The following is a 24372-nucleotide window of genomic DNA, read 5'->3' on the forward strand; positions in this document are numbered from 1 at the left end:
ACATGCAGTTTTTGTGTATATTTTTCATCAACAGAGCTCAAAATATTTTAAAATTGTTAGCGCCATTTTACAGATGAAATACTGAAAGACGGGGCAGGAAATACTTCATCCAACCGGCACGGGGTGGAGCCAGAGCAGGCGCTACAGCTGCTCCTCTCTGTGCTGCTGCCCGATGGCTGTCAAAACGCATTTTGATTGATGACAGAAACTGTAAATACATGCAATAGTGCAACTGCAATGTTCAGTAAATACCTTGCTTCTTTCAAAGTAATAAAGATTTTAGAGAATGTGTGGGATGGGACATATTTTAAAGGAGGCAATAGGGAATCATAGTTTTATAAAGAGGGTTTTAAGGAATGGGCAGTATGTATTTAATGTTGGTGGGTATTAGGGGCCAAAATACTAATTTATAGGGATAATTTTGCTTCCGTTAACTATCTTGTTTACAGTCAGCTGTTTGAGCTAAAATTTCTGGGTGTGGATACACGTGTATTGGCGTGTGGCTCAGCGAAGCACTGAAGTTCACAGAGCCACACAAATTACTGATAGACGAGTCCTCCCAGATCATCCAGTTGTTCTCCTTGGCAATTCAGGATTGTCCTCTAACAGGATAAGTCTTTCCGCAGCGTTTGACTAGTCTCACTGCACAACATTCAGGCTTAGGGTTTCCACCATTTTCCCCAAGGACACGATTTCAGAAGCTGACATCTCCCTGTCACATACGTTTTCCTGCTGTTCTGCCTCCAGTTGCCATTACTTAACAGAGGAACTTCTTGTTCTCTTTGGTGTTCCCTCTCTGTGCCCCGACATCAGACATAGGTGTTTGGGCCCTGTCACAAGAGCCAGGCTTCCCAGATGCCTCCAGTGGCATCAGGCCTGGTAACACCATCTGGTTTTCATCATCGCTCTGGTGTTGCGCAGGCTGTGGCCTCCCCGCCCCGTGCCATGCCCCAGAGCACACAGTTCAGTCACACGCATCAAACACCGGTCCAGCGGGGCCTCTTCCCCCCTCAGCAGGACCTGTGGCCCCTGGGGACGCTTCGCGTCTCCCTGACCCAGTGAGTTTCAGAGTGCCTCTCTCAGTCTGGATGGCTCTGAGCTGTCACCACGGGTGGCCCCTCTCGGGCCCCTTTCCGTCTCGCCTGCGGGAAGGGCTGCGGGGCCTGGGGTTTCCTGTGACACCGCTTTCTGTAGGAGAGGGGGACGCCCTGCCGCCCGCTCAGGGCCCAGAGGAAGCGGTGCCACAGGGACGCCCCCTCAGGACGGATGCGCCGACGGGCCCGGGCCCGGGCCCGGGCCCTTCCTGAGGGGCTCCCGGCCCCCCCCGACCGCCCCTGCCACAGCAACCGCCCCACACGCGCCGGCCCGCGCCAGCGGAGAACAAAAGCCCGCGCAAACGTCACTCGCTTCCCTCAGCCAATCAGTGCCGGCTCCCGCTGGCTGGCGCGGCGGGGGGGCCGAACCCCTCCTTTCCCCAGCCTGCGCGGCCCGGGGCGGACGGGCGCCCGTGCGCCTGCGCGGCCCGGCGGCGGCGGCGGCGGCCGCTCCTTCCTGACTACGTTCCCCGAGATGCAGCCGGGCGCGCTCCCCGCGCTTCCTTCCGGCGCGTCGTGCGCAGGCGCGGTGGGGTGTCCCGCATTGGCGGCGGCGGCCTCGTGCGATGATGACGCCCTAGGGCAAGGAGGAGGCGACAAGGCCGGGGAGGCGGCGGCGGCGGCAGCGGTTGCCGCAGGAGGGGGGCGGCGCGGGGCGGCGGGCAGCACCTCGCGGGCGCCGGGGCGGGCGCCGGCCGTTGCCAGGTGAGTGCCCGCGGGGCCCGCGCGCCGCGCTCCTCACCGGAGGGGCTGCGCGGCCTGGCTTGGCCGCCGCCCGCGGGGCCGGGGGTCTCGGCCCGGGGCCGGGCGTCCGCCCGCTCGGCGGGGCGGCGAGAGGGAGCCCCCGCGGCAGGGGGGCCGCCTCCTTCCCTCCCGCCGCTCCGCGGGGACGGCGGTGGGGCGGGGGTCGGGGCCGCGGCTGCCCTCGCCCCCGGCTGCCCCCGGCGCGGGTGGGTGGCCGGGGTGTTGGGGGAAGGCTGGCGGTGGCGCTGCCCTCGGCCGGGACCGGGTTTTGCCGGCGCGGCGGGGAGCGGGCCCTGCGGGCGGTTGGCCGAGGGCAGAAGTGAGCCGGGCTTGTGGTCAGGGTGTTTGCTTAGGGGCACGAAGGAGCACTTGGAAATGCTCGGCTGGAGGAGGCTTTAGGCCAGCGAAGCACTCTAAGTGGGTCAAGAGCGCTGTAAGTGGGTCTTGTTTGTAGCCTTCTGTACACTTGTTGCTTGTCGGGACAGCGAAATCTGCTGCTGCTCCGAAAGTCCTTTTACGGAGGCGATAAAAATAATAACTCCTGAGCTTGCACGACATGGGAACCTTGCCTTGCCCGCAGACCACTCTGTGTGTGTGTTTATATGTATGTATCTATAAACGCTGGAGTTACCAACAGTAGATAATGTAAATATTCGACACTACTGTAACCACAATTTGGATATTCCCAAGTGGCAGTTAAATTAACTTTTATAAAAGTTGGCCTTTTTTTTTTTTTTTTTTTTCCTGAGAGAATCAGGTATTCATCTCTTATTTGCTTAGGACAAGCAACAAAGATGTTGAAACTAGAAGACAAAGAAGATATGACAGCTGTTGTTCTTACTGAGCTTTTCAAGCAGTCGTGGTTTCTTTTTGTGTCTGTCTTAGCCTTACAAGTCAGTTGATTTAGTGGCTTTAGTAGATGTGTGTGTTGGCATAGGTTTAAGAAAACCATTAATATTAAATTAGAACTTATTTGACATACAGGCTTTGTCACTTTGTGTATGTAAACTGTCATATTCACCTGTCACATAGCAGAAAAACTTTTAGATAGTATTCCTTATTTAAAGATACATTTTGTTCCTAGTGCAGCATTGGAGTTCTTCAGGCAGTTGAATTGTCTTGGGTATTGCAACTGTGTTGTGTATTTTTTAAAATGGGCCAGGTTTTATAAAGTTGGCCGGGTCCTCTGGGCAAACGCTTCTGGGCATAATCTGGTTTTCAAGAGTTGAGGTCTTAATGTGTAATTTAAACTCTTGTTTTTGCTCCCTTGCTGTAGTCACTGTCAGGGAGTATTAAATTCCTGCTTACGTCCTGGCTGTGGTCTTCACAGATCTGGAAGTCTGAAGAGCTGTGTCCCGCACAGTCCTCTCTCTGAGTTATATTGTAAAAATCCTCAGCTTTCAGAGGCCTTTTTGTAGCATTTCGGTAGCGAGGTGCTTGCTTTTTACAGAACCTTAATGAGACTACGTCAAATCCGGTGGTAGCTGCAGTGACAGAAGAAGATACGTTTATGATCGACAGAACTAGATGATGTGTCATTGAATTATGGGTGCAGCATGGTCATAAAACGCAGTCTGTTTTACTTAAGGAAGTGATCGTGTAGGGGTACTAGGCAGTTTTAGTTATGAAGGCTTTATGCTGTGGCTCTTATGTTGCAGAGATAACTTATTATGTGTAAACTTCAGCTGTACTGTGACACTTGCCTACTAACACAAACGCACAGTCTTTGCAACTTGAAAGAAGTTTATTGTTGTGTTGGAAGTGTAAGGTTAGTTGATTAACACATGGAGATGACTCCCTTGTCTGAGCTGGCAACTAAATATGGTTAAATAAGCCTGTGGCTAAGGTTGTTGGCAGCGTCATGGTGAAAAACACGGAGAATAGTTGCTAAGGTGGAAAACTGAATGGGAATTAGTGATGGAGGAGTTAAAAGCTGCATCCCAACTCAGTCCAGGTTTTCAAAATGATGCTTTCTGAGTGTAAATCAGATATGAAAAAATAATCTGGTGTGAAGGAAAAGAGTGTATTTTTGCCATACTTCTTAAGCAAAACCTTTCATGGCAAAAATTCCTTCAACAGATTCTTATCTATTATATGTACATTCTCAAACATAAATATAAAATGTGATGAGTATAGGAGCTTAAATTGTATCAGGTCTTCAAGAGAGCCAGGCACAAAGGGCTCCCTCTTAACCCTGCTTACTGCCACCCCAGTCTTTACACCGATGGAGTTGTATCAGTGCTGTTGAACTGGTGGCATTACTGTGAGTTTGCTCAAGTGACTAGTGAGCGGTGGTTTTGGCAGTTGTGGGTGAGATTCAGACTTGAAGCCTGACTCCTGGATACAGGATAAAAAGGCTGGAGTTTGAAAAGCCTGTGCTTGCTCTAGGCAAGAGTTTCTGTTGATTTGTCGTGAAGGAAAATTAATGAGAATTGGCAGGGCATGTAATGCCAGTGATTTTAATGCTTGGATCTCTGCTGTTATCTTATGTCTTCAGTTGCACGTTCAAGGAGCTGTGTCAAGCATTCATGTACGAAGACACTCAATACTAGACACCGAAAATTTTGCATGTTTTACAGGTTTCTGGTTGTGTAACTGTATTGTCCAAAACACTGTGCAAAGAAACAAGGCTTGCTTTCGTCAGTGGAGATGCTGTCTGTGCATGAGGAAAATCTTGATAAGTAAATTTCAGGAGGTTGTTAGATTATTATGCCATCAGCAATTCAAATGCTTAAATAGAAGTAGTTCTGAAATGGAAATAGCAGTTTTGAGTATTTATGATTTGAAAGTGTCTGTGTCTGAGTCATTCAGTGAATTTTCTGGCAGACGGTGTTGGTAGATTTGAAAAGACATTATACAAGATAATGGTAGTGATTATGAAAAAGTATTTGGGACAGTGTTTAAGGGGAAGACTATTACTTTAAACTGTATAGTTCTCTGATAAAACTTGTTTTAAATGCCATATCCTTTCTACAAGACATTGTATTTCAGTTGGTTGTACTTAACGTGGTGACCAGCTGCCTTTGCTTTTTGAAGCAATATGTTTGTCAAGACAAGTTCAATAAAGAAACTGGTTTTCAAAAATTAAGACTATGGAGACAAAGAAGGTACTAGTTCTGCTTCTTCAGAAAACAGATTTCTGAAAACATTTTTAACTTTTGCTTGTTTATTTGAATATGCTCCTACTACCAGAACATTTTACTTTTGAAGTAGGATGCTATAGATCAGTATGTAAACTAATAAGAAGCAGGAGGTGAGTTGTTTCCACGTAGTTCCTGTTGCAGTGCTTTGAAAAGAACGACCTCCTGCCGTCTGTGTGGCAGTAGCTAGGAGTGAGAGATTCAGACTTTTATCATTAGGTAACTGTAAAACTGAGCTGGAGTTTAACTTGCCCAGTGATGACATATGCTTTCTGGGAAGTTTGTCTTGATGGTTTGACATAAAAATAAAATCTTTATCTTAGTCCTGTTTGAAGATTAACTTCAAGGTTTCCTTTCAGGGCACAGTGGCAATCTTTTCGTATACGGAAGACTGCTCACCCCATTGCGACGTGGCCACTGGTGTGGTGATAAGCAGACAGCCTCTCTCAGGAAAGGAGGTGCCACAGCTTATACTGCTGCTGCTTGGTTTGAGAAGTAGCAAAGAACTTGAAGCAAGGAGGTGTTGGCAAAATTAAGGTGCTCAGAGTTTTGAAGAGGAAATATGATATGTTTAATACCAGTTTGCCCTCTGATTTAACATGGTTTTCGATTATAACTTCTTTTGAATTTTCAGAACCTCATGGAAATTTCTCTGTCCCTCGCTGTTTTTTGTTAAGTGGCATCTGTTTGAGTTATGATATGGCCAGGGTAGGAAGGAAATTACTGTCTATGTTTTGTTTGGCATTTTTTCATTTGTAGCTTAATGGTCTCTTGAGCAGATGAAATAAGTTGTAGGGTTGATGGGTATAAAATAAAATTAGATGGCAGTTGTATTTGTTGTTGCATGTAGCCATGATTACTCTTGTATTCTAGAGTTACAGATCTCTGCTGCTCTGCTAGTGGAGGAGAGAGTCTCTTTTTCTGGCCATGCAGAATTCTTTGGCCTTCTGTGAACTGTATGTGTGTCAGTGAACGTTTTGGGACTTCTTAGGGCTGCCTTGTGGTTAAACTGCTTGCAGAAAGGTGTTGTATAGGTAGATACAAGGTTCACAGGACATGTATTGTTAGAGTAGAAAAATTTGCAGCATGCTTCAGATGGATTTCGGTAGCTGTGAAAATGCGATGGAGTCTGCTGGGATGTGCCAGCTGCTGTAGCTCTCTGTGAACAGGACTAATTAAGCCCTTGTGAGAACAGAAAATAGTCAGGCACTATTTACAGGAAAAAAGTGTTGGAACAGGCAGAGCTATAATCATTGGCTGTAAGGTACCTTAGCAGTAAGCAAGAGAGTAGACAATTTACTTGCAGAATGAGTTGGAGGTCAAGTCTGAATACTTAAAATAAGTATTGCAGTGTTCTGCCGGCAGATCTAAGTACATTGCAAACTTCTGTTGGGGCCTGCTGCAGGAAAGGCTACTTCCTTTTTTTGCCCTGACTTACTTGCTTCTTTCTGGCAGTATTTTATCTCAAAATGGTTAGCATTCATGTTTCTTCATCTAATGCTGAAAACCAAACTTATGCTAGATATAGATGTTGTAATGTTACAACATTGCCTGTGTTTGAATAGGTCATGTAAAAGTCTAGCTGTCTTTGTCCGCATGAATTGTTGTTTTTCTAAATGTAGCTATGATCATCTGCATATATTCAAAGGTCAGGTGTGGCTAGGCTGACTTACGATAAGTACACCAAAACCATTTTTCATATCTGTTCATACAATTTTCCTCCTTTTCTTCTAACCAAATTAAATGCTCTTCTCCCCAACCTGTTTGGTTTCATCTGCTTAGAGGATTGCGGAGACTGCCATTCCTTTGTTTGAAGCCAAGGTCAATTGTGCTGCTCTGTTTAGGTCTAGAGGATGATAATTTATATGCTACAGATTTCACGAGGAGATCACTGGGTGTGTTAAGCAGTTGTCCTACAGCTTTTAGGTAAGGGGTGTTTTAGTTGGTAGGAACCTTTAGTGGGCTTCTCTCTGTTTTAATGACAGCATTCTGGTGAGGTTCCTGTTTTAGCTCCTTACTGATGGATGTGTTTGTTGCTTGACTAGTGTGATTTTCTCAATGTTGTCGTAAGTGTGTTTTAGTAAATTGGATGTTTATGGATATTTGAATAAATGGGCTGTTCTTCTGGAGGGAACATGCCATGGACCTTCTTGCTGTATGAAATGTTTTGTTCATGTAATTCTGCAGACTTTAATAAAGGCATTTATCTGTGCTCTTTTGATTTCTTCTGCAAACTACAGGGTGGGTGATACTAGGTTTTGGGACCTGTTACCATGATAAGGACTTCAAACCAACATATGTCTATACATTGTTTCTGAGTTTTTTTGTAAAATGCAGAACTTCTGATGAAAATGGACTAATTGAATTGAGGCAGTAAAAGCTGCCTTCTGAGAGCAAATACCACCTCTGGGTTCTTAGATTAAATCTGAATGGTAAAATTCCTTTAGCTAGTGGTAAAATTCCTTTAGTTAATGTTTAATTCCTGCTTGTACTAGAAATACTTGTATCTCTGCTTCCCAGTCTGCAGTGGGAGCTGTTTTAAAAAACTGTGCAATGCAAAGGTAAGTATAGCTGAGATTAGCTATACTCTCAATCCTGAGAGTATTGGCAAGCTTTTACCTGCGGGGAAAGGGATTTTAGCATTTGGACCAAGGAAGTGGATGGCTAGTAGGACTTGAGATGAAGAGCCCCTGAACATGCATTTCTTACTGAACATGCTTCTCTCTGCTGACAGTTTAGGTATGCTTTTGTTATGAAAAATATTGCACTGCATTTTTTGGTGGGCTGCTCCTGAGATTGTGGTTGCCATTCCCCAGTGTAAACTGAAGGATGTACTTTTTCTGTTTTCCTAATGCTTTAATTTATGTCTTGGTCTCCATGGCTGAAATCCGTGGTGAAATTCGTGGGCATGTATTACTTGGACAAATATTAGTGCTGTGGAGGTAAGTTAGCGGTGGTAGAATCTGGTGCTTTCTGACATTGTGGGATGGTACAACCAATTTGCTTGTGAAGAACAGTGTGGTTTGCAAATTGCTTTAGTTTAAGCGATTATTTGTGTGTCTATGTATTCCCTAGAACAGCATATAGCAAGGCTGATAACAGCTATATTCTGCTGTTCTCAATATTAATCTTTTAGGCAAATAGTTTTTTTTTTTTAATGGAACATGACTGTAGAAATAAAAGGAAGAGCCTATTCATAATTCTTATTAAAGTAGCTATGTGACAAAGTGCCAACTATTGGCTTTCTGCCTGCTGTACCTTCAGCAGGGAACAAAATGGATTATTTTCTGAGGTGGGTGTCCTGAGAGTTGAGAAAAGCGTAACAAAGTCAACAAAAGCTTTACTTAATGGTTTTCTGACCTTTATATAGTCCAAGCTAAGAGGAGGATGCTGAAAAAAAGGCTTGTGTCCTGATGATTTTAATGTCTATGGTTAAGTGCAACTGCTCGTTGACTTCCTGCTCAGTGACCTTTTAATAATTGGCAACCATATGAATTCTGCAGCGTTACAGAAATAGTTCAATAATGGATGTGTTATAAAAATCCTTTCCTTTTTGTCAGCTTCACTAATGCAGTGAAGGAAGTTGCTAGGTAGCTTAGACTTGATTTGTAAGATACTTCTTCAGGGGCAATTTTCAAATACATTTTTGGTATAGAAGAGGAATACTAAATTTCTTTGACCACCTGATAATTATGGATTATTCATTTCACTCCTATGAAGGATATAAAGGAATAGTTTTCGGTGGTGGCTTTTTTGGTTTTTGTTTGTTTGTTTTTAGGTCATCCTCCAGAAACATGGAGTGTAATTTGCCAAAGCCTCCTTTTCTTTTTATTAGGATTTTTCATAGGTGTTCAGGCACTCTTATATCAACTAGGACTGTAGAGAAAGAAGCTCAGTAATAAAACATGAAAATTTTCTGGGTTACAAAAATCCAATGTTTGACTCAGTAGGAGGTGACTTGTTGCTAAAATAGTTGAGAAGATGTGTATTGGTTTTAGCTACTGTATCTGTAAAACTCTTCTAATTTGACCTTGATCCTATATTCTGGAGTTTAAAGGTAGGATATTTCCTCTCTTCTGCTGTGAAGGCAAAGTCAGAGTTTCAGGTTAAGCTGGTCTTTGATAGAGAGTGAGAGGGGCTGACCACGTTTCACAGCACTTGCATAAATGTTTCTGTCCAAAACATCTAACTAGTGCGTGATGCTGTTGAAAATGCCAGTTATGTCAACTGATTTGGAAGGACTCCAGTATACGGGTCAGCGGAGGGAAAGGGAGATGATACACAAGACTGTCCAAGACGATACCAAAAAATCTGAAATACTCAGATAAGGTCAGGGTTGATGTGACAGTACAGCTCTGCATGACTGTGGGTAACCTAGGTCCTCTTTGGGTTTTGAGCAGCAGTCTTAAAATACTATTGGAAAAGTGGTACAAGATGCTCTCAAAAGGACACTAGTTTTTCATTCTTCCACATAAGCCCTGTCCAGCTGACTTTTTCTGTGTTAGTTAACCAGTTCAAATACCCCCTTGTTTCACATCACAGTAAAGTCATTGTGAAAAACAAAGCATGATTGCAGAACCCATGACTGTTTTTCTCTGAAAACTCATGTCTTGGCTCTGTTTCAATAGTTCATTATTATGTAAGTGCCTGAGGGCTTATCTGCCTGCAAGACTCACATGAACGTTTTGTGCAGTCTAAGGTCATCCTTGAAAAGGTGCAATTCCACATTCCTGTTCTTTTAGCAGTAAGTATGATGTGTCCAGTAGTTCTTGCAGTACCACCTGAAATCTTACTACCTTTTGAGAGGCTTTATCCTATGTAGAGATTAAAACTCCCTTAAAACTCAGTGCTCCCTTCTTGGAGATCCTGTTCTGAGGTAACAGAATATTTGAACACTTTCTCATTTCAAGCCAAAGGGACTCCTGAATTGGGTGGTAATCTAAGTTATGTCTTTGTAATAAATGAACAGCTTATAAGCATATTATTTGTTACAACATTTAAAGTCACAGGTAACAGTGGTGGTATTTGGGGTTGACCAAAACATAGTTGCATAATTCCTATCGTAGAATGACGTTTAGTCATGCTAGTGATGGAGTAATTGAGAATTACTGGCACTTAAAATTAATTACTAGGCAGGCATAAAAAGGAAAGGTGTAGAATGTGTGCATTACTGCTGCTTGCATTCTTCAGGGGATGTGACAGGTAATAGACCTGTATCGGCGTATTGTGCTAATGGTGATCCAGTCGTGAAGCAAACATGCAGGATGTATATGCTAAAACTGCTTTTCTTCAGTGATTGTCCAACCATCTTTATTTCTCTTTGAACTTTTGATTGTGCTGAAAAACTTGGATAATCTGGTAAGTGGTCTAGAGAATTGGTTATACTAGAAGGCAAGTGGTCTGTTAGTGAAAACCGATTCTGCTTTCTGTTAGAAATATTGAATAAGGAAGCCATACAACTTGAAGGCTTTAAACTGTTGGGTATAAGACTTCGTATAGAAATATTACCAGCGCTTATTGAACATAATGTAATACGTGTAGTGTTTGAGCCAGCTTTTCTGTCTTGTGTACCACTTGCAGTATGGATGACGTAGGTTGTATAACTTATAAACCTTCCCTCCTCCGCTGGAGTGCAATGAATGTCAGTTTGAAGCTGGCATGTGAGTGCTGTATGCTTTACAACTCCAGTGTCACAAGATCCTAAGATAAACTCAGCCTTCATTTAGTGAAATTTTTAGGCTCTAACAACATGCCATGAAGTGAAGCAGAGAAAATGGAAATGGATTACAGGAAAAGCCTTCTGCATTCCTTGCTGTTCTCATGCTGTAATATTTATGTCATAGAGGATCTCTCCCAAGCTCTGATTTCAAACTCCCGTGTGGACCAAAAGCAACATTGTATGTGGCTTGACAAAAGTCCTTTCTGACTAATTTTAAGTGACCTGAGGCAGATTAACATGCGGATTAATGTATTTGACAGTAATAAATCAGTTTTAACAAGTACTGAGGCAGAGATTTGTTTGGCAGAGAGTTTGAGTAAAATATGGTATCTGGAGTTACATTGAACATTTTATGGAGAATGATGTAGCTGAGATGGTTAAAAAATTTCTTGCTTTCCTTGGTTTTGTGCTGATGCATCTTTATACAATTTAGCTGGAACAATGTGGAGTTTTATTTAAGTCAAAGCTGTTATCTTGGTGAGTGAGCCTACAAGAATCAAAGGATTCTAACTTAAATGGAATGCATGCATTTTGTTATCCACTGTAAATGTTTAATAGCTGCTGTATAGCATGCATACTCTAAGGATTCCCCCCCCCCCCCCCCCCCCGTGTATATTTATTATCTAGTTTTAAGCTGACTTGGAGAAACAGCCTTCATGTTGATTTCACATCCTTCTTGTAGGAATCTTGGAGTGTAACCTTCCCAAGCTTGAATACAAACTTCAAGAACCAGTGACAAGTTTGAGGTGAGAGAAATTGATCTATGCTTCCTCATAGGTAGCACAGCTATTTGTCAGAGAACAGTAACAAATTAGAGATTAGGAATACTAGGTGGTTTTGGGAAATGTATTTTAGTGGTTAGGATAATGGCTGTGTGTTACTCCACAGGGAAGGTACAAGATCTGTTTGTTTCATTGTTCTAAGTTGTATTTCTCAGGACTGAGGCTTACAAGAAATTTGTATGTTTCTGAAATGAGGTGACACTTAATGTGACAAGCTTGGCTTCCAAATTGGAGTTGCTAGTTGAGATGAGTGCTAGGTACATACATGAGGGCATAAACTAGTCAGAGACAGGACTTGAGCTAGTCATTCTTTTCCCCTTTAGGAGGGAAACTGTAGCAGTGTGTCAGTTGTTTTTTTGGATGGGTGGGGTGGTTTTTTTTGTTTGTTTGTTTCAGGTCTGTGTCATGTTTGTTTTGGGGTTTTTTGTGGTTTTGTGGGTGTGGGTTTTTTTGTGGGTGGTTTTTTTTTTTTTTTTGTTTTAGTTTTTCCTTAAAGCTTTGTTGTTACTGTTCTGACTTTGGCAATGGAAATCAATGACATCAGATTGCTGTGTGACAGTTTAAATGCTATTCATGGAAGAAGGTAAAAATCATAGTCAGTGGTTAACAGATTTTATCTAATCTGTATGCAAGAATCAAAATTGGGGCACACTGAGTGTTTTGATTTCCTTGAATCTGTGAAAAAAGGTGAGTCATCCATTGAAACTTGGAATTCCAGAATAGCTATAACATAAACCAGGCCGGGTCAAACTAGAAATCCCTCTAGCTCAGGGTCCTACCTACATTGTGGAGCTGCTGCTTAAGCTTCTGCCTGATGAGTCTCTCTGACACCCTCCTGTGTGTAACCCCAGTAGGCTGCATGATATCCACCAAGTCTGCCTCCAAGCCATGCTACAGAAACATCTTTACATTCTCCTGCTCCACTTGCTCAGTTTTCTTGCCCTTGTGTCCCACCCGTGCACAAAGTAACAAGACTTCCTGCCTGAAGTAGAGAGGCCAAGAAGCTTTGGGCTGGCTTGTGCTCAGCAGATTCTGTGTTTCACTGTGGGTAAGTTGATGGGTAGTGTGAGATGTGCTATGGAGGTGTTCATGGTACGGTTCACTTGATGTGTCCCTCTGCTGCAGGATGAAAATCCTGACGTGTATGCCAAATGTACCAGGTTGCAGCACCACTGACTGAGGTTTTGACTGTGCTTTGTCCCTAACCTTTCTATTTATACCCTTTGAGTCTGAAGCCCAGCCAAGTTGCAGGACCACCTACTGGTCCCAGCCAAGCTGGCCATTCGGGGGAGAAGGAACAAACTTGGCAAATGAGATTCTGGCAGCTATAGGGTTTTTCTGTTCCCTTGTCCTCTTATATAAGTCACTGGCCAGAGTGTCTCAGGGTGGTGCCTACTGGTTGCTTGGATGCCTTTGGGGAGTTACTGGCATTGTTAGGGTGCTTTGCCTGGTGTCCCTGAGAAATGTTGTGTTTCGACCCTCATCCTTTCTTCTGTGGGGTTTTTAATTTTCTATTGTCTTTTCTGTCTTCTTCTGTCTTCTTTTCAATCATTTGACTTCTTCCCTGTTTCATATGGTTTTGTTTTTATTCATTAGGCCCCTTGCTGTCTTTCCTCAGAGGGGACTCTAAGGTTTTAGGAAGGATGCCCATCCCCTAAGGAAGAAAATAGCTTCTAAGCATGAATATGCAAGCCATATATGATAGACGTGGACTGGTATGTAGGGGCTTCTAGAGCTAGAGGTGGCTTCATGTGCTTAACACCCTTCGATGGATTTATCCTGTGCGTTTGTCCAGTTTCCCTGTGAATCCTCATCCTGTAGCAAGGAGTTCCAAGGTTTACCCACTTATTGTGTCAGGAGCAACTTCCTTTTGTGTTTGAGGTTGCAGTCTGCTAACTCTGTGATCTTACCTTGGCTGACAGGCAATGCTTGGTATTTTCACTTTTTCTTGTTGTTGTTTTGGGTGGTGGTGCTGTTGTAACATGAAGATTGGGAAACCTTGTGCTGTGTTGAAATCTTACTGCAATTTTGAGTGGTCAGCTCTGGTTTTAAATAAAACTTTCTTTGCTATTGCAAAGCAAATAGTTTCTCAAATCATTTAGTAAATGTGTAAAATGTCATGTAAAACATCTGAACTATTACTGATTAACTAGCACATGATAAAAATAGATATCAGATTTTGTAATTCATAAATGCAAGGCTTGTGTCACTTCATACTCTTGTTTCCTTAGCTACAGCTGCTTGCTTGTCTATGTAGGCCGGGGCTTGCCTGGTTATCTGGGCAGGTCAGTTGTCCTCTAAGATTTTACTTCTGTTCTCTTCTAACATACTAAATTCACAACACTAATTATTGACTTTTCTTAGGACTTACAAATCTGTCAGCATCTACTTTTTTTCCGAAAGCATGCATGCCACTACTGTGCTGTCAATACTGGAAGGACTTTTCATGCTTTTCATAATAGTATACCTGGGGATTTTAGAAATGGATAAGGCAGTGTTTATGCTCTGTTTACACCTGACCCCTGTATAGAGTTCTTGGCTAGGTTTCCAAGCACATCTTTGGCATACAGATTAGTGGTTGGCTCCTACATGTAGCACTCAGTCTCTACTGAGAAGCTTGGCCTGCATTTTCTCAGTATTGATGATAGCTGTCTGTCTGTGCACATCAGATTAATCAGAAGATCTGTGTTGCGTCTCAGTCACAGCCACAGATGTGGTAGTTAGTCGTTGCATCAAAATTATACTAGATAGCTTATTTTTCTTACAGAAAGAGAACAAACTTATACTAGAACGAGATCCCTTATTTGCTAACTCCATTGACAGTAGGTGTTGTGTCAGCATAAGGTATTTTTTTCTTCTTTCCAAAATAGTTTATCTGAATAGTTCTATACGTATTAACACCCCTTACAGATGCAGTTGGGCTAGAGTAAGAGTACCTTCAGTGAGTATTTGAAAACTAGGACAAATAACTATTCAGTAGTTTGCTGACCCAGTTATTGCTCTCTGCTTGTGTTCCTTCTGTCTGGGCCCTTGTCCAGGAAATCAACCCAAATTCCTACCCTTCCTACTCTTAAGGGTGTGGATGCTTATCAACTGGGCCATGCTCCCTTTCTGTTCTTTGGGTTTCTTAAAGAAACCAAGTGTCTTCTATGATATCCAGAATTTCTTTCTGCAAACAGGAAGTGCAGACAGTGACTGCTTAGCTTGCTGTTTTTTGTGTTTAGGTGCTGTTGTAGGACTGTATATACATGTATGAAAGGCCCTTTGGTACAAAACAACATTGACTGGGTCACCCTGGCACAAAGAGTTCCCTCTCGGGAAAGAATGTGTTACAAGTTCAGACAGCCCATTTGGTTGCTTTCCTGGGACTGTTTCAGGCTTTGTTATTATAATGTAATTTTCCTGGGACACTTTAAAGACTAACAACGCTCTTTGGAGTTGCAAAATGGGAGAAGGAATGGAGGATGCCATCCATGTTGTTACATTCTTGTTTATGGGCAAAGAGGAAGCACCCGTTGTGCATGTGTGTATATAAAAATAATGTGTAAGTAAAGCTGTGAATTTATTGTTAGTATAATGGAAATCGTAACAGTCTGACTCAAGAATCATTAGTCTCGATTTAATTCTTAAAGAAAAATTAAGAAGAATATTGCAGTTAGGGTACTTACGTATGGGAAAATGTTGCCAAATGCAGATAAAATTCTAACGCACACACTTTTTGGTTTCTGTCCCTTCTCCTGGAGTTACTTTCACCATTCCATTGCTGCTCTGGGTCTTTAAGTCAGCAGCTTTGGACTGCTGGAGAGGGTAACAGGAGGTTGTCAGCCTTGGGAGTCATTTGTTGGGAGGAGTATGATGTTGATGTTGCCTGTTTCTTCTTCCTCCCTCTAGGATCCACTTGGGGTTTTTTTTGTATGCTTTTACACCTCTTTTTCTTCATTGGTCTACAGCTCCAGGTTATGTCTGAATTTACTATATATGGTGTCCTTTATGTATGTTAGTTGCTATTTCCAGGTCTGCATTTTTTAAACTGACCATTAGTGAGTTTTTTATAGCCACGGGGTCTCTGGTGGCAAGACTGTGCCCCATCTCTTATCCCACGCCTGTACTTCTCTGCACTGTATCCTGTCTCTCCACTTCTCAGGGCCTCTGTTGTCATATTAGGCTAGTATTTCCTGACATCATTGTAAATACCTCTTTCTATGAAGGATAACTGGAGGTTATATCACACCAAGGTAAACAAAAGTAAAATAAATTAGCCATAGACATCTAGTCAATTAGAGAAGTTGCTGTCACAGCTAAACTGAGTAAAAGGCAGGGCAAGAAAAGTTCAGACAGAGCAAGCCTGATGAGCCTCGGTCTTAAGGCCTTGTGGCTCAATATGGAGCTTATGGCCTGCTGCTGGCACTGGTAGTGCTGTATTACAGGGCTACACGGTTATGATTCCCCCTGTTCAATGTCTGCAGATCGCTGCCTGTCACTCATGAGGCCAGGAAGGGTGTTGCAAACCCTCCTATGACTTAAGGTTCCTGAGCAGGACCAAGCAAAGGATCCTGGAGGCATCCTCTCTTTTCTATCTTCTCTTGCCTTGTGGTGACCTGTGTAGGTCTGAGGGTAGCCAGTAGTGCTTTATTGTGTTATGTAGCCATCATTATTTTTAGTGTAAGTGCTTCACGTAATAGTCTTGTGTTTTCTTTTTATGAATTACGGTAAATGCTGTCTTCTATGCATGATAAAGGCAACCTGGATGTCTAACTCCAACTTTTCCTGTTTTATGTGAAATTACAGCTTTATTTCTGTTTTGTAATAAGGTATTTTTGTAAGTGCAAATATTGTGTCTATTTCCTTTGAGGAATTTTTTGCTTAGTCTCTTGTTGTCACTATCTTCTGTTGTGAGTTATCTACTGTAAATAGTTTGGCATAACAAAATAATCTTTATTTTCCTTTAATGATGCTGGTTGTCCTTCATCCAATGTTACAGCCAGTCCCCATTTTACTAAACAAGCAGTGTAGCTCTGTTATTGAAGGGTGGATTGCATTTACATGCTTCAAATTAGGGACAGTATATTTTTCACTGAAAGTATATAGAAGTGAAATGCTCCTCATTGACACAGCTCGCTCACAGCATTTTTTTAGACAATTCCAATGTGTGTTTAGGGAGCTTTTTTGGTGGGGTGTTTTTTTTTTTTTTTTAGTTGGAAGAGACATGGCTCACACACCACCACCACCACCCTCCCCCCCCCCCCCGGCTATCTGAATGCATCAATAAGTGATATTAAGTCATGCAAAACATCTAATGTGTATATTCCCAAAATGCTTCCTGGTTACTTGAAAATTGGAGCATGTTTATGGTCTTAAACTGTTTCAAACTTAAAATTTACACTAGCATAGCTGTGCTGATTAGACTGCAGGCTGCAGCTATACTAGCAAAAACCTCTGCAGGGAACAGTTATACTAGCAAAAATTGTGATGTCCAGATGGTAAAAGAAACCACAGCAAGATGACTTTTTGTGTGAGGGTCTTGGTCTAGGTCCTGTAGACGTGTTTTGAGTTGAAGCTACATCCCTACTTAAAGGGCTTGCATGTATACAGATAATAATCTTGGTTCTTAGAATTTTAGCATTAATCTCGCAGAGTATCGTAAGTAGACTGTGGGTGTTTTGCCATCTCTCCTTAGTTATAGGACAGTAGAAAGTAAAAGATTAACTTAACGTTTGTGCTTTTGAATTATGTCAGTGATGTATTGTGGTATCAGTGTCTTTGGTCTTGTTTCAGAATTCGAGATGATTTCAAACAATGTTACCAGGAAAGAAATATATATCTGAAAGAGTGGCACTAAATGGTAGAGGAGACTAAAAGTTCAGCTTATTTCTTACTTCTCAACAATGCTTATCTTTTAAAAACCAAATTATTCTCTGGCTATTGCATTAAGGAAGTTACGATACATAATTAATTAAGTAGTTTTATATGGTCTTGTCTAGAACTTCAGCCATTTGACTAAATCTGCTTCTGACTGACATAAATTAGGTGCAGTCTAGTTACAGTAGATCTGTCTGTTTTGCTTGAGTTGTGGGGGCTAAGAAAAAGATGCTGCACCGCTTTTTTGATCTTAGACTGATACAATGTTGTGGGTGTGGATGTTGATTATTCCTACAATGTTCTTGTAACATTTTTGCTACAGAAAAGTAGTGAATTTTTAGACTTGTAGCAAAACAACATTATGGTTTTTCAGGAGAGGAATATATGCTGTTTTCAGCTGAAGAAATGTCATTGTTGAACATAAGTAAAAGATTGTTTTCTTTGTTCTTATTTTTTACAAATACAAGAATGCAAACATATTTTGTAGACCAAACCTGTCAGCCACAAAATAAAACAGTGATGAGCAAGCTCACAACCTCGTGAATAAAACTTATCAAGACTATCAGCAAAACTAAAGAGTAGATGCTTCCAAAAACTGGGAAGAGTGTGATGGTCAGCATTTTGCAACCAAGCTTCTGAGATCCTGACCGCTGTATTAAAATTGGTAATCTTGGTAAGTTGTCTGGTTTGCTATGCCAGGTGTGGTCTGCAGCTGGTCAACAGGTTCATAATAAAGGCTGTGATACGTACATACATGATAGCTAAAGGCTTGAGCCAACAGATAAGTGTCAGTCCTTAATGGGTTAGGAAAATACTGCCTATAAAATATGTAAAGAATTAAAATCTTGGGTGTGTTTGATAGAAAACGATTATCTTGTTCTCCTCCCTGGGTTAACATCTGTCCAGACTGCCACCTGGAATGGGCTCTGACAAACATCAGGGTGCCTGGGGGGAGACAGCGATGAGAAGTGGGGCTGTTTGATGCCCACCCAGGGAGGAGTGGGGCTGCCACCTCGTGGCACTGGCCAGCCCTTAAACCTGCACAGTGATGGCATCTAAGTAAAGAGGTGTCCAAGCAACCCAGTAAGAAGTGCTGAAGGCAACTATCTTAAATGCTTTCCTACTTGAAGTTTGCAGCCTAAAACGTGTGTCTTCCTCTTTGGTTTTAAAAGCAAGGTGGTAGTGTTTGTTTTTGTACAGTTGCTCCAGGCATTGAAGCATTTTCTTGAGTTGCAAAATATCTTGCTTCAGTTTCTAGAGAGATTCAAACCCATACTTCCTAGGAGGAGAGTGTTGTATCTGCCAAGGTAGAGGAATGTTTGCTCTCTGGATTGGTGCTGTTGATCTCTGTGCCATTTACATTCTCATGCAAAGATCCTCTGTGCAGAGGGGTTAAATGAATGTAATTTCAGTTTAGTAGTCTAGCTCTGGATTTTAGTGCCTGCTCCAAAGACTTTGGTTTCTTCATCTTCACCCAACAAATGTGAATTGGATGGCCTTGAGGCAGTAGTTAAAAGGATGTATTCTAAATTTTCGCTTAAGAGGAAAGTAATGTCTAATTTCAGTCTTTCACTTTTAGACAGTCTGTGATCTAAAGTGTTACTAACAAAAACCAACTGCATCTTTTTGTTGTTGGCAACCGTAAAGTAAGTTGGTGTGAGTTAGTAACATGCCATAGAAATAAAATCATAAAAGGGCACAAAGATGAAATGTTTCTCACTTGGAGAAACTGAGCCCTTTAATGAAAAAAAAAATGAACCAAAAGCAAGCTTTCCAGGTCTGGGCTATGGATTTTTGTGGAATGCGATGTGGAAAGAACTTGAACTTCTGTTCCTCATTTTGTACTGCTTTTGTGGCAATTCTCTTGGTTTTGGTTTATTGAAAAGCAAAACTAATTTACAGCAGTCATCCAGTCTGTTACAACCGGACATTGTGCACTGGGGGTGGGCCAACCTCTGACATAACGCTTAACCCAGTTACAAAACTGGGGTCCAATTTGCAGTACAAATTGGACAAATGTTGGAACAATGTAATGAGATCCTCTGAAATGGAAGCATTTCGTTAATGTAGGCAGGCTGCTGGCTTGTTCCCTTTCTTTGGATCCAAATGCATCAGAATGTGCTTGATTGTTTGCCGCTGCAGCCTGCTGTGAAATAGCTTAGGCTGAAGTGTCCAGTGACAGTTTACAAGTTACAAAGACAGCTTTTTGGCCACTGACCCTCCACGGGAGTCTAATCTTTGTTTTGTAGATGTCTCTTTGTCTAGGGAAATTACATCTAAGAGAAGAGGTGCTGGATTGCTTCCTCATTGTTCGTCATTGTTAAAGATGACCTCCAAAGAATTTTTACAGCCTGATTCATACTTTTTCTTTAGGGTACACTGGGAAAACATGGTTTTCTGTGATTTTCCTCCTTCCCCTGTTCATACATACCCTTGTTTGCTTTGTTTTTGACTGTAGTTTTGGAAAATATTTGGAATGTTGCTCTGGATGTTTAACTCCTTAATTGAAAACGACAGCTCAATCATTGAAAGACTCTAAGGAAAAAAAAAAAAGATAAAAATCCCTTATTTCAAGTTATGCTCTTGAATATTTCAATATTACCATTTTGTTAACTTTTTGGCTGTGGCCTTCTAACTTAGTGACAGTTCACAAATCAACTTAAAATGTATGGATTTCTTGTCTCTTCTGCTTTGCTTTATCCATAATGAAAAAAGCCAACCAGTGGATACTCCATATAGTTAATAAGTGACCCAGCATGGGTTAGCTAGGCCACACGTATGGGTGACACTCAACATGAGCATTCTTAACTCATGTGATACAGCGCTTGCTGTTTGACTTCCTCTTCCTCTTTCCTTTACCCAAACTGTATATGCCTGCCTTGCATTGGCACTGGCGCTTGCCTAATTTCCCTGGACCAGGGTGCCATGTAGGCAGAAAGTCAGAGACGACTGCCTTCTCCACAAAAAAAACCAAAGCAGAAAACCCAACACCTTGCCAACAGCTCACTGCTGATGAACTCAAGTGAGCATCAGTACTGGTGCTAGGGAGTAAGGGAACCAGATGGGCAATAGGATGATGCCAGTGTTACCTGAGAATAATTTAAGCTTTTGTGTGGTGTTACTGAATACTGTTGGTGGTGTTATACCATTTGGGAGGGACTACTTGTGACAGAACCTCCTTACCAGAAGAAAATAGTAGAAATAAAATGTGCCAAGAAAGCTACATTTCCTTTAGGATACCTTATTTTAGTCAAGGTAGCCAGAATCAACTAGGCTTCAATCAACTAGGCTTCAATCAACTAGGCTTCAATCAACTAGGCTTCAATCAACTAGGCTTCAAATCAATCATAGGCCAAAAAAAAAAAATCACCCTATATAAGCTGTGTTCTCATCATGAAAAATCTGCCCATGGATTGTACTGGAAGTGCTTTGCCATTTGTACCTGTGCTAACAGTTCTGGAAATGAAGTTGCGCTTATTTTGTTACTAAGGCCTAGTCTACACAACTTTGGATTCGGTGAAGTTATTCAACCCATAGGTGGTTTACTGTTCAGTTAGCTTTGCCATTCTACTGGCATGGATGTAGCTAGCCAACTAGTGATGCTGTTGTAGCTGTGATGGTACATGGACCCAGGCAGGGCAAAGTTTGTCGATTGAGATAGTATCGCTTACAAGACTTTTCATGCACTCAAGTCCTTCATTAAACATTATATGTTCTGAGAAATGATGTAGCCTGAAATTTTCATGATGACCTTTTGTTCTTTTGATAAGTAAGCTCTGTTAGGGAGAATAAGCTAATCTTATGAAGATTCATCCAGTGTGTGTACATTGCTTATGCTAGTTTAATGGATGCTTTGAAGAGGATTAGCAAGGAAAGAGCATACAGTGGATGCCATTGCCTTCCTGAATAGGGAAGTTTCTATCAGAAAGGCTGTTGGATCAATGAGAGGGGAATGAAGGGGGATGCAGTTTTCATTCTTCTTCCAAATACCAGCTACAGAAAGAATGAAATACCTTTGAAGGGATCATTCTTGTGCTGCTTGTAGGAGGAACACACTGAGAAGAGTTGAATGCTGGAGAGATTGCTTTGCTTAGGGGTAGTGGAGGTAGTCTGACCATAAGGGACTGTGTTTTATCCTAAAAAGGGAGTGACAGATCTCTTAAATTTACTACAAACACTACCCTTAGTGTGCTTTCTTTGTTTTGCTACCATGTGGCATTGTTTAGCCTAGGTAGAAAACCAGTCCTCGTGCCATGTGAATTCTAGGTGGTCAGAAGGGCTGTATCACTTATCCAGGGGAATATCCAGGAAGATTGTATAAAGAATAGTAGCATCATCCTGTGATGCTTAATCTTGTGTAACTACTCTTTCCTTGTCATCTTGAGGAATGAAGCAATGTCCTAAATATGTTGTAATAGTGGATGTTGACTCCTCTGACATTGCATAATTGCGGTGAACTGCTGAAATAGTATTGCCTTCTGATTCTCATTTCAGAAAGATGACAAGTGTCTGTCTACAGCCTGAAACTGGCACTGACTGTCCTCTCTGTGGGGTTGACTTCTGAACTGGGGTGGAGTGAGCAGCTGGGAGTGATGACCACTTAGGCTGTTGTAGGTTGTGTAGTGGCAGCAGCATATGAAGTCAACTAATGGACTGCTACACTTTGTGTTTATAGGCTGTGTTTAGAACTATGATGGTATTAAACTGGTAAGTCCTTTCTAAAAGCTGACTTAGCCTTTAGAAGTTTTCTATATTAAAAAAAAAAACAAAACCAAAACCAACAAACCAAACTCTGTAGATGCTTTTCTCAGCTGATTTTAAACACGGCAGGAACTAACTGATTGATCTAGATGCTGATATTATGCTTATTATATATGCAATCATTAAGTAGATTTTAAGTTGTACATAACAACTTCCTCTTGAAATGGAAGCTAATTTTAATGAAAGCTTTTAGTTTGTTGCATGCTACAAAAAAGTTAAAGGACTTTTATATAAGATTTATAATCACAGTGAAACACAAAACTATCTCTTCCAAGACCTCAAGTGTTCTATAAGTTTCCATTTTCTAGTTTTTGTTTTCATGAACTGCCTAGTCTTAGAGACAGAATGGGGCAATAAATCTCTTCACAGTGTTTCAGCCATTGTCTTCTGGCTAGATGCTACTGACCATACTTAGACTTGCTATTTTCTTAGGAAAAGGTCATCCTAGTCATTCAAACCCTTCACTGAACTGTGGAGTCATAGAAACTTTATAATAGAAATTAAAGACCATCTATGCCTTTCCTGTTCATAATCTCGGACTGCTTTCTTTCACTTGTGAACAAATAGTTCTGGCTTTTAGCACTTTTCTGTTGTCAACTCCATGTTGCATTCAGGCACATGTTTTTGGCTGTTGTAGTACATTTTTAAAACGGACTAAAAACCAGTAGCAATGCTCTTGGACTATCTTTTGGCTTGCTTACCTTTGCATGCTCAGTAAGGGCAAGCATATTTAGCACTAAAAGGATCCTGCATGAAGGACAACATGGAAACATCTTAGTTCATGAGCAATTCCACTGTAATTTCAAGAAACAACGACTTCTATTTATGCAGAGCTCTAAAGTTCAGCTGTACTGCTGAATGCAGATCTCACTCACTGGAGGTGAAATGCATCTTTTATTTTTAACCTTAGTGATTGCTTGGCAGTGAGTGCTAGTGAAGTAAACCTTCAAGGCCTGATTTAAGAAGTCTCTTGGCATTCTTGTATCTTCTTGTATTAGAAGAACCTTTTGCAAGCATCTTGGCCAAATGTGGTTAAGCCTGTTGTGTTGGTTGTTACTGTGTCTCTTTAAGTATTGCTCCCACAATGTCATAGAGGTGATGTAAGGACATGCTCTTAGGCAATATAGCAGGTAATGCAGCGCACAACGGCAATTCTATCGCTTAAAGCTGGTAGAAAGAAAAACTAGTAAAACTTGCTGGTTAAATGTCTAATGCAAATTGAACAATCCATGATACTAACTATGGCTGTTTCAACTAACTACCTGTTTGAAATGTTGTGTGGAGTGTCAGGTGGGGGTGTGTGTGTGTTTGTAACTGTTGCTTACAAACAGCTGCTTGCTTACTTGCATTTTTTTTGTTTTAGCTACAGCTTCAAATTGGTACGGTATACTGTACTGAAATTAGTCTCTTATAACTTGCCTTTTAAATTAAGACACCCAATAAGTTTCATTTCAAACTGTAGTTCTTGTTGCATACTCTTTTCTTTCTTTCCTAGATTGGTTTTGCCAAATGGCGATGTGACGACATCTTCATGTTTCTTGCATAAAAATAGAATTGTGAATTGGCTGCTTGAAATACGACAAAACCAGTCAAGATTTCAGTTGTTCTGTGGCTTTCTAAATACTTGTTCTTGGTCTTAAAATCTACTTGCTCAACTTCTTCATTGGGCTTCCTGTGTAATGTTGTTAAACTTTGGGTTAATTCTCACGGGGTGGTAGTCCTGTGGCTCTTGTGTTTATCAAGTAAACAGCTGTGGCCATTTTAGATGTTACTTCTCAGATGGAGATTATTGACCCTGTGGTGGAGTTAGCAGGAAGGTGGGCATACCATCTGCTCTGCTGTCATATTGTAAACTTACCTTCCTGGGTGATTAAAGCAGTGTACCATATTGAACTCGGATGACTGAGGTATCATTTAGTTCTGCAAAGTCTGCTACCTGCTCATTAGCAGCTCTCTCCTTTGGGGATTGCCAAGCAGCTGAGGGGATATAATATTACAAACTGCTGCAGCAAAATTAACTATAGCACATTCGTTAGAGCTGAGAATTATCTTGCAGTGATCATATGTAAATGAGATTAGTCCCTGAAAGGAAGGAGTACATAATTTATTGGCTTTTTGGAGGTGACATTTTATTACAAGACTGCCAATATCAATCTCCCATCTTATATTTTTAATTTGCCCTCCTACATTATTACAAAGTTCAGCATGTTTTATTGGGCACTAAAATTCCAATCTAATTATGCACCCTGGCAAGTTAAAACTTGTTAGATGGG

The 24372-nt window shown here is 41.6% G+C and overlaps 1 protein-coding gene across 3 annotated transcripts in view; it reads left to right on the top strand.

Moving 5' to 3' along the window:
- The first annotated feature begins 1646 nt into the window (after nt 1-1646).
- ADIPOR2 (adiponectin receptor 2) overlaps nt 1647-24372 on the top strand; it is a 47702-nt gene continuing 24976 nt past the window's right edge. Inside the window, exons 1-2 of one of the 3 annotated variants that reach the window (XM_075504466.1) lie at nt 1658-1799; nt 11380-11443. The gene's annotated coding sequence lies outside the window, so the exon portion shown is untranslated. Of the gene's footprint in view, nt 1800-11379; nt 11444-17986; nt 18012-24372 lie in introns of those variants that run through there. The other 2 variants (XM_075504456.1, XM_075504475.1) reach the window with 2 other exon arrangements.

The sequence above is a fragment of the Mycteria americana genome, chromosome 1 (assembly GCF_035582795.1).
Source record: "Mycteria americana isolate JAX WOST 10 ecotype Jacksonville Zoo and Gardens chromosome 1, USCA_MyAme_1.0, whole genome shotgun sequence".
Taxonomy (NCBI): Eukaryota; Metazoa; Chordata; class Aves; order Ciconiiformes; family Ciconiidae; genus Mycteria; species Mycteria americana.